The 16,986-nt window shown below is 40.9% G+C and overlaps 1 non-coding gene across 1 annotated transcript; it reads right to left on the bottom strand.

Annotated features, from left to right (window-relative positions):
- Positions 1 to 9,487: 9,487 nt before the first annotated feature.
- Positions 9,488 to 9,593, bottom strand: LOC123809105. The gene has a single exon (XR_006783963.1). It is a non-coding gene; the product is annotated as a U6 spliceosomal RNA (small nuclear RNA).
- Between the last annotated feature and the right edge of the window lie 7,393 nt (positions 9,594 to 16,986).

Raw genomic sequence — 16,986 nt, 5'->3', positions numbered from 1 at the left:
TAGATGGTAGCAGAGCTAGGACTTGAATCTAAACCTTTTGATTTCTGATTCCAAATAGTTCATATTTCACCTAAAAATAGTAAATCAGGGATGTGTCATAGAGGAGACAGAGGTTGACCAGTTTAATGAGCAGAGAGGCCCTTGGAGGACTAACTGGAGTTGGAAAGTGACTCTGGTCAGAATATGAAAATATTGAAAAGGGGAACATTATGTTGCTGGCCTTCCTTCTGGTGCTATTAGTGTAGAACATGATTTGTGTGCCTGAGGTCCAGAGGAACAGGGCAAATAACAACATAGTGCAGTCTGTGGCATGCAGGAAGTCAGGAGAGTAAGAAATGTGGGTTGGATGGCAGAGAGGAGAGATGGGGCTTAAACTGGGGCAGAGGGTTCTCCCGGTTAGTTACCTCTGAGATTTGACTCATGCAGTCACGACGATTCCTGGGAAAGTGAGGAAGCTCTTTCAGAATCACTGGGAATGCAAAACTGACTGTGGGCAAGTAGAAGGGCTTGTGCTGACCGAGGTCCCCCAAGAATTATCTGCATGCTGTCTGCTGACTTAATGCTTTATATAAGTGTTTCAAAGGGTTGTATTTCATTAATATTGTTCTGTCGTAGAGTGCTTGTCCTATATTTTAGATGTTTCCGGGGATGCAGGGAGAAGGAATTATGTTAACCAGCAATATTCCATGCATTTAATTACTCCTGGGAAATTAATATAGCAATAGTGTTGACTAAGGAGTTAGGAGAAGAAGGAAGGCATTGCAGGTGTGTGGAATAGCAGGCGCAAAGGTGCTAAGACGGGAATAAGGTTAATCCGTGGCGAGAAATGAAATTTCTGCTTTGTCACTGTGTAGAATCTGGGGATAATAGAAAGTAAGGTTGGACAGGTGACTTGAGAGTGGAGTTCGTAAAGGGCCTGATGTGTCACACTGAAGAGGGCTGCCTTGACTGTGGGCATCACTGCAGGGTTTTAAGCAAGTGTCATGTTAGAAAGACTGTTCCAGCAAAGCACAGGATGGTTTGGGGTGGGAAGAGCCTTGGAGCAGGGAGAAAAGATATACGGCTATTGGAATAACATTTATAGGGGATAATAAAGGGCTGACCTTGAGTGGAAATGGAGAGGAAGGACAGATGTGAAAGACACTAAGATGAGTCCCTTTTACTTGCCAACAAGAAAGCCAATTTTTTGTTGAACATATTGTTCCCATTGAGATCTTGTGGCAAGAAGTAGGTTTCCCTGCTATTTTCTTAGCCTCACATTCTTGCTGCTTGTTTTTCAATGTGGTTTCCTGGTGTCTTAATGGAGCAGCGGAGCTCTGCTCATTAAAACTGTGCAGCACATTACAAGTATCACTCATTTTGAATAACTGATTTGATAGCATTTCAAACCTGCCAAGTTGATAAATTAGGCACTGTACTATTTGCACAATCTGGAGTCTCAGATTTATGGAATTTTGAAAATTAGCAAATCCTGTGGCAAATGGCAGCACCTGCTGGCAAATATGATATCACAGGCTAAGTAACCCGATTAGACAATGCAATGGCACAGTAAAAGATGAACATACAGGACAAAGCTGCTGGGGCTGGCAGGGCGGAAAGGGGAATCCATAAGTTTGGGAGACATTAATATCTTCCAGGGAAAGATGGGAAAGGCAATCAGATGGCAAGAAAACCCCCAAATTGGAGAAATCAATCCAGAGAATTTGTAAAGATCTAAATATGTCTATCATTTTGCTAGGTGCTTGAACAATATAAATGTGATATCAGACAAGGTTTCTGACCTCACCAGTGATTACACACTTAGAATGACCAACTCAAAAGGTCTAAATGCTGCAGAAACTTCTTTTAGGATAATAATGCAACAAGCATTTTAAGAGTCTGACTACTCTCCCCAAACCTTATTCAATAAGAATTTTGTATTTAATGCATTTGAGAATTATTTTCTTGGAAATCATTTTTTGTGAAAACACTTAAGTATTCACATTGAAAACTGGTGTGTGTGTGTAGAGAGGTGGGACATGGTTTCACCTACAGCTCTTGTTATTAGGATTCAAACATTCTGTAAAGTCAGAATTTCCAGACTGTACAATTTTCAAACCTGATTCAGAGAAGATGACTGAGGTCTTTGTAAGTCTTGCCATAGATTTTCAGGGGAACTGGTGTGTAAGAAGACTTCATGTCTTCTTATTTGCTTATATCCCACCTTTTTGCCCAGAAAGTGTTTAAGACTACTTTGACACAGATAAAATCAGCAAACTGTAAAGAACTAACTATGCATGAAACTCTGTACTGATCCTGAAAGGGATAACATAAGGCATGACATGTAGTGACTACCCTTAAAGAATCTGGTTGGGGAAATAGAAGTAGGCATAAAAATTAATGAATAATAAAAATATTATCTACTAATATAGGAGACTGTTCTGTGTGGCATGGGCCCAGCTCCCACTCAGATATGCACAGGACTCATGCCCACGGTTAGGTTCCCATGGGGAATCAGGCCTGCAATGTACCTAGGCTGCTTTGAGACTTGCTTTTGCTAAAACTCTCTCACCCTGAACTGAGGCAGCAAGTGCTTACTGTAACTTCCTAAAGTCTGTGCTAAAACTCCCCAATATGGAGTATAACTGGTTCAACCACTTTTCTTTTTGCATTTGCAAATATCCTTCTTCTGTGATGTGATTAGTGGCATCATCATCTCCTTTGTTTTCTAAAAGGTAACCACCTAAAGCAAATCTGTGCATAATAAATGAGAACCATCATGTAATGTGCCCAGAAAAGAAATAAAGGCCTGTCATGGCAAGGGCCAAGCTTTTTTCTCCTGTTGAGAGAAAAGCTATGTCATCCCTTTTCCTCCACAGGACTCGGTAGTCCATGTGAATTTCTCGCATCTCATCCACAATGTGGCAGACCCCATGAGCCGGGGTCCACATCATATTAGAATGCAGTAAAGAGCATAGCTCCTGGAGCTTAGCTGCCTGGGTCAAAATCCTAGCTCTGCAGTTGTCTAGCTGTGTCACCTTGAGCAAGTTGTGAGAGCTCTCAGTGTCTGCTCTGTAAAAAGGGGATAGTAATAGTACCTGCCTGATAAGGTTGTTGTGAGCTTTAAATACATTTATATATGTAAAGCACTCCACAGAGCCTGGGATTAGGAAGCACGGTATGTGGTAGCTACTATTATTATGGAAACTGGTAAATGAGTGGCATATTCAGCAATCTCTGCAGGAGTTATCTGTAAATCCTTTTGGGAGGTAGTGATATAAAGAAAGACATAATGCTGAAAAGAAAAGAACACAGAAGAATGAACTGGGAAAGCTTACTGAGAGGGTGGTAGTGGTTCATGTAAGCTGAGTCTTTGAAAAGAGGTAGGATTTATATGAAAGGAGAGGCAGGCAGAATGGTCTGAATAACAGTTCAGAGACAGAAAGGCACATGTCCTGTTAAAGGGACAGAAAGGGAGACTGGTTTGACTGGAGCAGTGTGAGCACAGAGGGGAAGTAGTTGAAGCCCGGCATGCAGCAGGGATTGTGGGGAACTTTGAGTACCAGGCTGAAGAGTCAGAACTTTACTCTGAAGACTTGGGACCCACAGATGGCGTTTGAATGAGGGATTGTGATGTATTAGGACAATTAATCTGCATGAAATGTATTAGGAAAATTAATCCGAAAAGATGAAGGAATTTGCAAAGCCAGGAGATAGGTTAGGGGTAGTAGGGGAGGAAAATAATTTTACTTCCACGCTTTTTAGTTCTTAGCTGAGATCTCTGTAATAAGAGACAGAGTAACAAGAGAGAAACAAACAGAAGTTTATTAATGTGTACATGTGAGCAAATCCAGGGTACTTTATTAATGTGTAATGTGTACTTGTATATACATGTGAGATCTTCAGGGAAAAATGAGTAATTCCCCAAGGTTACTTAGAATTCAAGCTCAAATACCATCCAAATAGGGAAAAGGGAGGGGAGATGTAGGCCTTTTAGGAGAGAGTAAATGGATTTTAGGGAAGAAAAATAGTCCCTGAGAAGAATAGATGGGAAGAATGATAGCTTGTGACAAGGTGTCCGGGTGTAGTACTGACTTCTGGCTCCTCTCTTATGACAAAAGTCAATTTTCCCTGGTTGATGAAACTCCTAGAGACTGGATTTATGACAAATGAGTTTTGGAGGATCTTACTTTTGGTAGATAAGGGGAGTTCAGAGAAAGCCTCACCCTGGATTTGCTGTTTTTCATGTGCCTACAGCTCAAAATAATTGATATACCAAAGTGACATATTTTGCATTGACATATTCTGCTACTTTTCAGCATCAAGTTAGTGGAGGACCAGAAGTACAACGATGAGAATCTAGACAAGGGGAAGGGCAGATGGAAGGATGCTGAAATGAACTTCACTAAGGAAGACCTGTTGACATCGAATGTCGGGGCCAAGGGAAGGAAGGGTGAGATCCCATTGCTGAAGCTGGAGACACTGCACAGTTGAGGTATCAAGTGGGCTTAGGAGGAAGCTGGGGATGCTGCAGATAATATTCTAGACACATGGAGTTTGAGGTGATAGGAAAATCTGAATGCTCGTAATGTTTGGGGTAGTTTTATCAAGGGGCTCAGACAATGTCCCTAACAGTTCTAGGGTGAAGGGTCTCCTTGAGTATGGAGTACATCCCAAGGCAGAGAAATACAAGTGATTTCCTTCACTTTTAATTTTGGTTCATGTAACGTCATCACAGGACTAGTGGTTTCGCAGCTTTTAGGCTGAATCTGGGTAGCATTTGTCTGAGCTCCTCAAAGAGCACTTGGGCAATGTAAAGTTTTCATCATTATCAGCACCAAGTGTGGCCCATCCATCCTGCCTAATTCACATTCAGCCTTTCGTGCTGACTTTCTGCCTGAGGACCCCAATGTCTCTCCTTCCACTTGAGCATTAATATTAATGATGGCCGCTAGAGCAGAAAACCAGATTAGCAGGCAGAGACAGATCTGTTCCCTCAAGAGTTCCAGCTTACCCAAATGTGAAGATCTGGGGGGTATTTTTGTCCTTCAGATGAAGTCTGGTAAGTGATGAGGAGAACTTCTTTCCTTGAGTGAAAGGCTGATGCCATTTTGGATGGTTCTCTCTTCGCAGCCTCATTGAGCAGCACACTAAACAGTGGTTCATTAAGCTGTAAGCAGCTGTGTAGTGTCACCAGAGGCTTCTGAGGGCACTGGGCTGAGATGGTGGTTTCACTATTCAACTTCTGGGTCTGGAGCCATTTGGACCTCTGGAGGAAGAACAGAGTAATGAGTGCAGTGAAATTGAACATGGCCAGATTTGCCCTAACATTGATTAAGGCTATAAGCTCTAAAGTCCAGAAATAGTAATGACATTACACATAAAAGAAGATGGGGTAAATTTTGCAAAGGATCATTCGTTTTCCCACTTCAAGGCTTGAGTGCTCAGATGTAATAGGGATAAGGAGTAAAGTACAAGTAAAAATTGTACATTCATAGTTTGGCCCATCTTCCAAGTTATGGTTAGGTGCATTTTGGCATGACTTAGATTTTTAATCTTTTTTTTTTTAACTGTTGGCATCATGGACGGGCTCAAAATCATCTTAAGGTTAAGGAGTTTCTCTGGTACATGATCTGTTCACTTGTTCTTCTTCCATTTGTAAGTCAGCAATGCCCCCAGTGGCAGTGAGCACAAATAGCTCAATATGCTTTGAGTCATACTTTCCATTTTTATAACTTTTACTTGTTTTATAGCCTAATTTTTAGGCCTGACTCATTTTTCCTCTCTTACTGCTCTATTAATAAAATTCACAATGCCTCGATTGTAGCAAAGAGTCAAGTGTTCATTGAATGACTGTTTCATAATCGTAGGAGGCAGGGAAGTGCTCAGAACGTTTCCGGCTTTGGGGATGCTGTTACGCAAGCAGCGTAGGCAGAAGAGTAACGCATACTTGGCCTCTAATCCTGATTCCATAGGCAAGGTATTTAAACTGTCTGCATCTCAGTTTCCTCATCTGCTAAATGGGAGTGTGTGATCTTCACAGAATCATTGTGGAAAAGTGAAGAGATAACATGAAAAATGCCTACCAGAATACTTAGCACATTGATAGACCCTTGGAAAGTATTTACCAAAGAAATGAATAACTCCAAGGCAAAATTTCAGAGGACATGGCCAGCCTTCTGAGCACAGCAGTTTCTGAAGTATCATGCTGATGACATGTAATCCATTATGGCACTAGCTGTGTGGTATAATCCTTTCTTTCAATATACATGTTTCAATTGCTAGTGTTGTGGTGAAAGGGAACTTGCATATCTCCTAAAATGATGTGAATTTTTCTAAAGGTGAATTGAAAGGGATTTATTCTTTTCTTTTAATAATGCAAATCAAGAACAAAAATGGACTCTGTGAGGTAGATTCTAACTTGCTGTGAGGACTTTAGATTGCTTAAAATGATGAAGAAACAAGAAGGACCAGTGTGAAATGAACTGTAGGGAAACTTCCTGTTCTCAGAAGAGCATTTGCAGACAGCACTGTGGTCTCACAGCTTGTGGATCAGACCACTGTTCCCCTGAGAGCCACCCGGAATACTCCAGCAATACCCATGTTCTCATGGACCTCCCAGATCATTCGGGGACACTTTAACAATGATAAAGAAAGATAGTGCAATGGACTTGTGTTCATCTTAGGGCTTAATTAATTTTATTCACAACATAATGAAGTAGACTTATTTCCGGAAGGAAGTGGAGCTCTGTGCGAAGAGGTCTGTTAGTTTGGCTTTTCCTATCAAGTATCCATAACTCAAGCAATCAGAGAAGAGACAGGTTCAGAATTAATGAACAAACCACCCAATAAATCAGGTGAAAATGGAAGCCCACAGGTTGCTTGTGACAAAATGTTCTCTGAACTCAGTGTTGGAGTTTAATTGAGCATGTGGAAACTGAACACCTGGTCTTCCGGGAGTATGACTCCACGGGCTTCAGAGCCACTCAGTGCGTCCAGAAATGCTGTAACTTACTCCCCCTGGCCACCCCCCTTTTTTAAAGCCTCCCCTTCTCAGCCACACCCTTTTTTGGACCCTAAAAATTTATTCAGTTCATATTGCTGAACAAGAGAAGCTTACCATTTTATAACATTAAACAGACACTAAAACTGCCTTAGCAGGTAGGTAATCATCTTAAGATTATATGAGAAACTGCCTTCCTTTATTTTAGCAGTCAGCTGGGGTGTCTGTTTTCTAGCTGCAATTCAGGACTCCTGGAGAGGGTTTGCAGGCTGTATGCAACTTACTTGTGACTTTACTTCAATATGACAATGGGGAACTCCTGAAGATGGCAGCAGCACTTTAAATTTCATGAGCCCAGGAAGGCCCCATGGTTAACGCAACCAGAAATCAGACGGTGCTGCAGTCTCCCTATTGTTATCCCCACGCCCCCACCAACATTTCCAGCCACCACTGCAGATTTCAGCGTCCCCTCTCTGAGCCTTGCACCGTGGAGAGCGCAGGGAGGAGGACGTCAAGCTCAAGAGATGTCTGTCGAATCCTCTTCATCAAAGAAGAAAGGCATTTTTAAACCTTTCAACACTACTGGCTCCTCCACTTCCCCCTAAATGTGGATTGTCTTTCCATTTGAGTGTGAAACTGCAGGAATAGAAACAGATTGTAGAGCATACACAGACTTTTAAAAATGATACTACTGTGCACTGCCTAGTTATACTATTAGGCAAAGAATAAACGAACTATTTTCTCTACTGTCTAAGGCCAGAAATGCCCATGAAAGAAAATTAATGTTTACTCTGTAATTGCTGAGAACAATAAATTACAATGCCTGTATGTAAGAGGTGTTCATAAGTATAAATCTGAGTCTTTCACATCTGATTTAAAAGCTTTATTATTTATATATTTTCTGTATAGAGCTGAAGGTCTCAAACATATTTTCTAGGCTGATTATGACAATTCCATTTGGAATTATTTTTAACTTAGAGTTTTAAATTGTAGAGGCAATACATACAACCTTGTATAAAAAGTGAAACAATTCAAAAGTATGTATAGAAAATACTGATAATCTTCTCGGTCCTATCCTACTTTCTGAGTTAACTGTTAAATATGCTCATAAAAATATCTACCAAAAAGTAGGATCAGACTGCACATGATTGCAACATTCTCTGGATTAAAAGATACAGATTTAAGTCATGTAGTAGCTGCATAATATTCTGTAGTATGGATGTAACAATTTACTCAACCATAGCCCCTGTGAGGGATATTTGTGCTATTTCCAGTTTTGAATTACCATAAATAATGCTGCAATTTCACGTGCAGCCTTATACACTGATGCTTTTATTTCTGGAGGCCAGAATCCTCAAAGTGAAATGTTATGTAGAGGGTGTTGTGTGCCTTGGATCTTAGTGAGTGCTGCCAGATCGCCTTGTAAAACAGGTGTCACAACATTTGAGTGTGTATTTGCCCATATCCTTACCAGCACTTGATGTTTCCAATATTTAAAATTGTTGTGCCAATCTATTGGGTAGAAAATGGTGTCTTGCTTGAATGTGGATTTCCCTGGCTAGACCGTGGGGCACATGCCCAAAAGCGTGGACCAAGAGCCCAGCAGCCCGGCTGTGCTGCTTGCTAGCTGTGTGACCTCAGCCAGGTTGTGTGACTGCTCTGTGACTCAGCTTCACTTCTCCCATTGAAAATGGGAAATAAACAATAGTACCTGCCAGATAAGATTACTCTTGGATGTCATTGAGCTAATATTTGTAAAGATTTAGAATAGTGGCTGGTGCTGAGAACTGTGCCTGATACATAATAAGCACTCTGAATTAAACAGATGCATTCAGGTGATATTAAACATCTTTTTGTATATTTATTAACCATTTGCATTTTTTCTGCTAAACATGAATGCCAAAATGTTCCATTTTTGGTGTACAAAAGTGAGTGGATTTTTTTTTTCACTTTTCACATCAATTCACTCCCAGGAAAAGCATAGTAATGGCGACCCAACCACCTTCTTCAGGAAATACTCCACTGCTTGTAAATGTCACACGTGGAGGAGAAGGATTTTTCTGAAATGTTTGAGTGAGAAAAAAAAAAGAAATATTTTGACAAACAGACAAATAATTTTCCACATAAAAGAACATTTCAGGATTAATCCCTACTAATAAAATATATGACTTTAACTTCTTTTTTTAAAAATTATTGTACTTTTTTACATTTCCTTTCAGTCCCCTTATACTTCCCTCCCCCCAGCAATCACCTCACTGCTGTACATGTCCAAGAGTCCTTTTTCCTTATTGCTCAGTCCCTCCACCTCCTAACCTTCCCATTCCCTCACTAGCTGTTATCCTGCTCCCCATCTAAGAGTCTGTCCCCATTTTCTTTGTTAGTTCCAGTTTGTTCATTAGATTCCACATATGAGTGAAGTCATATGGTATTTGCTTTCTCTAGCTGGCTTATTTCACTTAGCACAATATTCTCCAGGTCTATCCACACTGCTGCAAGGGGTAAAATAAAAATATGGAACGCTTCAAAATTTGCATGTCATTCTTGTGCAGGGGACATGCTAATCTTCTCTGTACCATTCCAATTTTAGTATATGTGCTGCCGAAGTGAGCACTGAACTTTCCTAATAGGTGGGACCTCGGTTTACCTGATCAGAGACGTAAATCATTAGGACTTTTCAGATAGGAAGAGAGAGAGGGAGAGGGAGAAGGCAATTAAAAGACACTTAATTGCAATGGATATACATTACGAATGAAAAATCATCATTTGGTATCTTGGATTTCAAAATAGCTCAGCCTTTTTACTTGTTGCGATTACAAACACATACCTCTCTTTTCTCAATTGGTTTTCACTTGGATTTATCCTCTATAGGGAATCTTGTATTATTTATCAATCACATAAACCTAAAAACACCCAGCATCAGGCTTGCTTATATGTCAGAGACAACTATTTCTTGTGTTCTTCCTCTCAGCTTCTACCAGCAACATGCTCTTTTTGTGTTTTTGCTCTACCTTCTGTGTGATGGAAATATGCTGTTTCACCAGGCATTGGTGTTAGTCTGTTTTGGTTAAATTCAAAATTGAGCAGTTATATTCCATTTCAGAATTATGAGGAGGGGTGGAGGGAGAGAGGGGTAGATGAAAGGAGAGGGAGGACAAAAGAAGGGAGGACACGAGAATTTCTGAACCACATTTGTTGGCATTTATGTAGTATTCTTATGGAAATATCAAACTGACTTGTACTGAACCTTGGAAATGATGGCAGACAACGAGATTGTTTATGGAAATATGCCCCCTTTAATAATCTCAACTCCCAGTATTCTGATATCTTTCTACATCTCCTATTTTTCCAGCTTATTTCTTTTAGATCTGTGCTCGAACAGCTCTTGCACCTCACCTCCAGTCGTTTCCTGCTATCACCATTGCCTTGGTCATTCTCTCTCATGTCTTTGCCTTTCTCCTTAACTTCCCTGCACACACCTTCAGTTCCCTTGCCCCTTGCTTTCTCCATCACCCTACTCTGAACTAATTACCGCAGACATCTGGTGCCTCATGTGGTCAGCCAGTCTTGCAGCATTTCCCTAGTCAATTCGTTCCCTCTCTGCCTCCCAGATCATCATCACACACTTCTTCCTCTCCCCTCCACCTCCAACACCCCTCCCTACTCCTCACTCCCAGCTCATGACCTAATTTCTTATTTCACTGAGAGAATACAAGCAATCAGAGGAGAAATTCCACATGTCATCACCAAAACCCATAACCCAGCTGCACCTGCCCCACAAACCAGCTCTTGCTGCTGATGCAGTGGGTGAACCATCCCTGCACCTCCTTCCACTCGTGAGCTTGATTCTGCATGCCCCCAGCCTCGAGCACTCCAAGCCAGCGCTGCTGCAATTTTGCATTCTGTCTCCTGTGAGACTGGTTTCCGCCTCCTTACTTGGTCATGATTGTGAGCATGCAATAATGTTGCAATATTCCATCTTTTAAAAATTTTCAATATAGTTGTTAATCATAAGCTATAAAAACAAATTGATATATACTTATTTTAATAAGGAGAAATATGTCAAAAGATAAAAGGCATGAAACTGGCTTCTTTCCCTCAATGAAGCGTAAAACATGTTTTCAAAGTCCTAAATTAGTGACACAGTACATAGACATTCTATAAAATATGCTAAAGCTAACCTTGTTAATTGTTATATTTAAAACCAGATAGACTCCAAAATAAAGCAGAAAGGAGTTATTACCAGGTTTCTGTGGAAGAATTAATAAAAGGAACATTGATGGGCCACAAACTTTTAGTAAACATGGGAAATCATGTAACTTTGATAAAGATAATGTTAAAATTAGTTTAAAGTGGAATGGCTTAGACTCTCCTACTCCCAAGAAAGTACTAGAAAGATAATATACGAGTTAGTACATGTAAAGCTATTTAGAACATTAATAAATTGCACATATATTGCCTAAGGAAAAAGAATACTTCTGCTTCTCCAAATTTTTAAATTGTATTTCTCATCACTGAGAGGATTCATCACCTGTGAGGATGGAGGGGGCAGGTGTATGGTGCCAGATTGGCTCTGTCGGTGCAGGTGAGTAAACTCATTGGTACCTCTCATCTCACACTGTTGGAATTTCTGGTTGTGTGGTTTGTGGAGGCACCTGGCTGCCCTGTAAAGGCCACCCTTTGCCCTGACACTGAGTGTTGCAAGGACATGCCTGGGATCTTCAGTTACCTCTTGGAAGTCCTAATTGTCTGAGCAGTACAGATATATGCAATTTCCATAATGCCTGTTTCTATCCAGAAAAAAAGTCTCTGTTTGCTGAAAAGACAACAAACCATAGTTTTAGATCTCTCTGATTTTTAGGAGTCACAAGTAGTAGTACCCTTGGCCTACCCAGGGTCTACCTAAGACCCTCAGGGCAAAGAATTTATGTGTAGTAGGACTTCCCACCCTGGAGACAGTGGTGCTTTCAGGCGATTAAATCAAACTTGCTGTCCCACTGTGTACATCTTGGACACACCTGGCCGGGACCCCCTGTTGTTCTTCCATATCAGCCTGGCTGCCACAGCTCTATGTTTGTAAACCAGGAGAGTACCAGCTTCTCAATGTCAAGTGCAAGGTCACTCTGGGAACAGGATGCCAGTGCAGTCATCTGCCCTAGTCGTTGACCACTATTTCATCTTAAAAAAAAAACAATACAGCCTTTGACCCCCAGTTACCCTCAGGCTTCTGTCCGCTTATATACTCCCACTACAGTAAAACTCAAAAAGTATTGCATATGTTCTTGTGCTGTCTAGTTTCTCTTCTCCCATTTTTCTCTTGACCCCCCTCCCATCAGACTCTCCTCCCCCATGCCACCTCCATTTTGTCAAATCTAGCAACCGACACAGTGGATCACCCCTTTCTTCTTATAACACTTTCTTCTCTTGGTTTCCAAAGCACAGTACTTCCTGGTTTTCCTTCTAGTTCCTCCACTGCTCCTCCTACCGCTCTGTCTGACCTCTTAACGCTGCACTGCCCCAGGGCTCACTCCTCGGCCTCTCCTCCCTCTTCAATTCACACCAGCTTACTTCCTCTGTGACCCCCGCTGAAAGATAGAATACAAGATTCCCAATTAAATTTGAATTCGATATAGACAACCAAGAATTTTTTAGTCCCATATTTCTATTTCCTGTGTCTGACAAATTTATCCATCCAGTCTTTTCCCTAATGACTGCTAAATTTCTATTTGCAGCCTAAATCCCTCTCCTGAACATTTTACAGATGGGAAAACTGAATCTTGCATATTTAATGAAAACTGAATCTTGCATATTTAATAACCTCAACATCTCCACTTAAATATCTAACAAGCAGCTCAAATTTACCATGTCCAAAACAAATCTCAGTTCTCTTTCCTCCCGTCAAATGTATTCCTCTCCTAGGCTTCCCCCTCTCCGACAAGGGCATCACCGTTCTTCCAGTCGATGTAGTTGTCTCTGGTGCACACTCAGGCCATAGCAACTTCCCCAGATGGTATCTTCACAATATAATCTCACTTTTCCCACCTCCACTCCCACCACACTAATGCTCACTGTCATCATCTCATTAGGACAGTTGCAGCAGCCTTCTAATGGTTCTTCCTCTTTCTACCCTTGTTCCTCCCCAATATATAACCCTCAGAGAAATCTTTTAAAAATATAAATCAGATCATATCACTCCTTTACACTAAAACCTAGCATGTCTGCTCTTCTTACTATGAATAGAATGCAAAATCCTTACCATAGCCTGCAAGACTCCACACCATCTGTCCCTCTGTCACCTCCCTGACCTCATGGGCCATCACTGGACCCCTTACTCCCATTGCTCCAGGCACACTGACCTCTTGGCTCTTCCTAGAACATGTCAAGTACCCTCTGGCTTCCCAGATTTCATTACTGTCCCCTCTGTTTGGGATATGCTGCCTCTATGTATCTGAATGACTTGTGCTTTGATCTGTTTAAGCCTTGACAGGAATGCCACTTAACGAGAAAGGCATAACAAACACCCTATCTAACCCTCCCTCCCTCCATTATACTCTGCCCCCTAATCCTGCTTTATTTTTCTACCCACCACCTGGCATATTTACTCATTGTCTGTTTCTCCTCCCTCCCACAACTAGAATGTGAACTCAGTGTGAGCAGGGCCTCTGTTTGTCACTGCTGGGTATCTGAGGTCAACAATAGGGCCTGTGATTATAACTGGCATACATATTTGTTGAACTAATGTCGGATCCAATTCATGAATGGAAGAGATTTATTAGGGAGGATGGGATGAAAGAAATTGGCTTTCCTTTTGTTCTGTATTTTAACTCAGTGTATGACCAAGATAGATTTCTTTTTGTTGGTCTAACTTTTCAGTTCTCCAAAATGTTTGTTTGGGTATAGTTATTCCCTTCCCTCAACAAATCAGGATTTAAGAAGAAGGGAGGGATGCATCTTTCACTAAAATTATATATAGGATCCAGAATTGGAGAACCTCAAACCAAAATTAAGTACAAAAAGTTGATTATTTGCCCTTGTAGTCTTTACAGAAAGTACACTTGCCACTTGGAGCAATACATTGTCCTAGAATACCGATATTTTCCTTTTAAGCTTATAAAGAGCTCTTATTTAGAATCATCATCTCTGTTTCACAAGTAGGAAACTGAGTCTCAGAGACTTTGCTGTGTTATCAGCCTCAGTTCAGCCTGGTGAGATAAAGAGATAAGGTCTTGGAAACTTTTCTTATTAGAATCACCTAAGTTGACCATGAATCTGGAAAAATGCCTTTCCCATAATAATTATAGATAGGGCTTAGGAAGGTGACATTTTCTAAAATAAAATGGAGAATTTGTATTTCCATTTGGAAAAATTGAGAGAACCAATTCTAAGATAATTTTTTTGGCTTCCATTTTGCTTATCTGTATCCGTTAGCCTTGAGTTTATTTTATACATTTTTCCCATATTTTTGTTCAAGAGTAAACTATTTTTATGGATTTCTCAATCTTCCGTGGGTTTTGAGATTTTAGAAGCCTGTGATCCTGAGTATACTTTTCTTAGTTTACTTGGGCTGCTATAACAAAATACCGTAAACTAAGTGGCTTATAAACAACAAAGATTTATTTCTCACCGTTCTGGAGGCTGAGAAGTTCAAGATCAAGGCACCAGTACATTCAGTGTCTGGTGAGGGCTGTATTCTTGTTGTGGGGCCTCACACAGTACAGGGGGCAAGGGAGGTCTCAGGGCCTCTTTTACATGGGCATCAATTCCATTCGCAAGGCTCCACCCTCAAGACTTAATTACCTCCCATAAGCCCCATCACATTAGGCATTAAGTTTCAATATATGAATTTTGGAAAGAGTTAGATATTCAGTCTATAGCAATGCTTACATTATTTTTTTTTAAAAGAAGTAACTACCATGAAGTCACAAAATTAAAAAAAAAATTGTAATGATGTGCTTTGTAGATACTGGAGGGTTCCAAGATCTCATTTTAAAAAGCACCCATTTGCTACTTCCTCCTCATGGTAGAACAAAATATATCCTCTATTATAGGATAGGTAGCTGATTTAATAACAAACTTTACAGCCTGTTATTCACTTTTTTCACAAGTGGAAAACAGCAAGCCCTTGGCATGCTGGTATTTGCTCTTCCATCTTCACTTTAACAAAATGTCATTCAAAATCAGTTTCGAATTGGACCCACCATGTTTACCATTCCTAGCTGCTATCTTCCTTCTGATATTTTCTAAGGAAAGACCAAAAGCAGCAAATGTGATGTGGGCATCCTCAGAAACAGGCTGGTCAGAAATGTAAGGTGCAATGAGAATTCAGCTTGCCTAACATAATGTCTCCTCTGGCCTCTGCTTCCTCCCCTTCCTACATGACTTTAAAATTTAATCTGCAAGAAATGTTGGAGAGAAGTGGGCCTGTTTAGGGCTTTTCAAAGAGGGAGGAAGCCTTAATGGGGGTAGTCGAGTCCATCGTCTAAATAAATAGCAGGTTCTGGCTAGAGAAGAACTGAATAGATGTTTCTGTCAAGGAGGGGGAGAGGGGCAGAATGTTTATGCCTAATGGAGTTCTGGGGTGTTGACACTCTGGGGTGTTGACACTCTGGGGTGTTCAGACAGGAGATAACAAGAGGCCTTACTTTAGTTCTCTTACTAACATTTGCAATCTTATTTCTTTATTGTCCAAGACAATTTCACTCAAATCTCTATCCATTCTAGGAACACTTGTGAATGGTGGTGGCCAGAGGAGTTGATTAGGAGATCTATGAGTGACAGCGAGATAAATAGGGTCCAGGTAGTGCTTGCACTAGCTTGGTGGCAGCGGTCCCATCTGTTGTGTTCAAGAAAGGTCAGAGAATTGTCAAGGGCCACAGAGTATCCAGGGAGCTGCCTTTCTACCCAGAGAGAAAGGCAGAGTATTTTTCAGAAATAGGATATCAGTGAGGTTGTTCAACAGCTTAGTGTAATACTTACTGCATTCTAGGTGCTACTCCATATACTTTATATATATTCACTCATTCACTCTTCATGACAGCCTATGAGTGAGGCAATTTTAACATGCCTGTTTTACACAGGAGGAAGCGGAGATACAGAGAGGTTCAGTTACTGCCCAAGGTCAAGTAACTAGAAACTGGCAAAGCTGAGATTCAACCCAGGAAGTCTGACTTGGGTCTGTGGCTCTTTCACCACACTACACAGTCTTACTACTCATGTTTCAGCAGTAGCTGGTTAATCAAACAGTTAACCAATTGTTCACAGTTACTGACTTGAGCTGGAGAGCGAAGATTGGGGTGGGAGGGAGGGAAAGTGTACGGGGGAGGCAGCAGCCTGAGTTAAGGAAATAAATACTTATAGATAATGGTGAGATGCATGTTGTCCCAGAAAGGAGGACATCTGAATGCAGTGAAGGTGCTTTCTGTGAGACACTTCTGGGCTATCTATCTGTACAGATACTCATGGGAACAGCACAAAGAAAGAAACCAGGGTTAGCTATTTGCAGCTTATTGTCTGATTTACTTTAGGCCCAAAGTACATGAGTTAGTGCTTATTTTCATGGTTGCTGCAGAATTCCAGATAGGAAATCTTTAATGGGTTACAATTTGAGTTCAGAATGTTCACATTTTGTGCCTGGCTAAAATCAGTGCAGGTCATTGGATGCTCTGATTCTGAAAAGAAACCAGATGTTCTCAGTGTCCTTTGCTTAAGAAAAGAATAAGTTAGTCCCAGGTTATTTCCAGTTAGATTTTATGACATTTTAAATCTTTCTGGCATTTGACAAGTTCCCTGATCAAATACTAGATAAATGGCTGAGATCCTGTCACTCCATCAAAATACATATGTTATATAGTCAGTTTATCTCCAATCAGAGGCTTAGATTTCAAGACCAGGCCCCCAGCCATGTTGCACGTGTAGCTTTTTCAAAACCGGTTTGGGATTGTCTATGTGATTGAAACTAAGAATCAGAAATGAAGCTTAGACCATTTCTGTGGAAATGACAACTGTCT

Source organism: Phyllostomus hastatus, unplaced genomic scaffold (assembly GCF_019186645.2).
Source record: "Phyllostomus hastatus isolate PE091 unplaced genomic scaffold, TTU_PhHast_1.1 phas_scaffold_501, whole genome shotgun sequence".
Classification (NCBI taxonomy): Eukaryota; Metazoa; Chordata; class Mammalia; order Chiroptera; family Phyllostomidae; genus Phyllostomus; species Phyllostomus hastatus.
The sequence above is the reverse complement of the archived record's forward strand: the minus strand, read 5'-3'. Positions and strand labels throughout refer to the sequence as shown.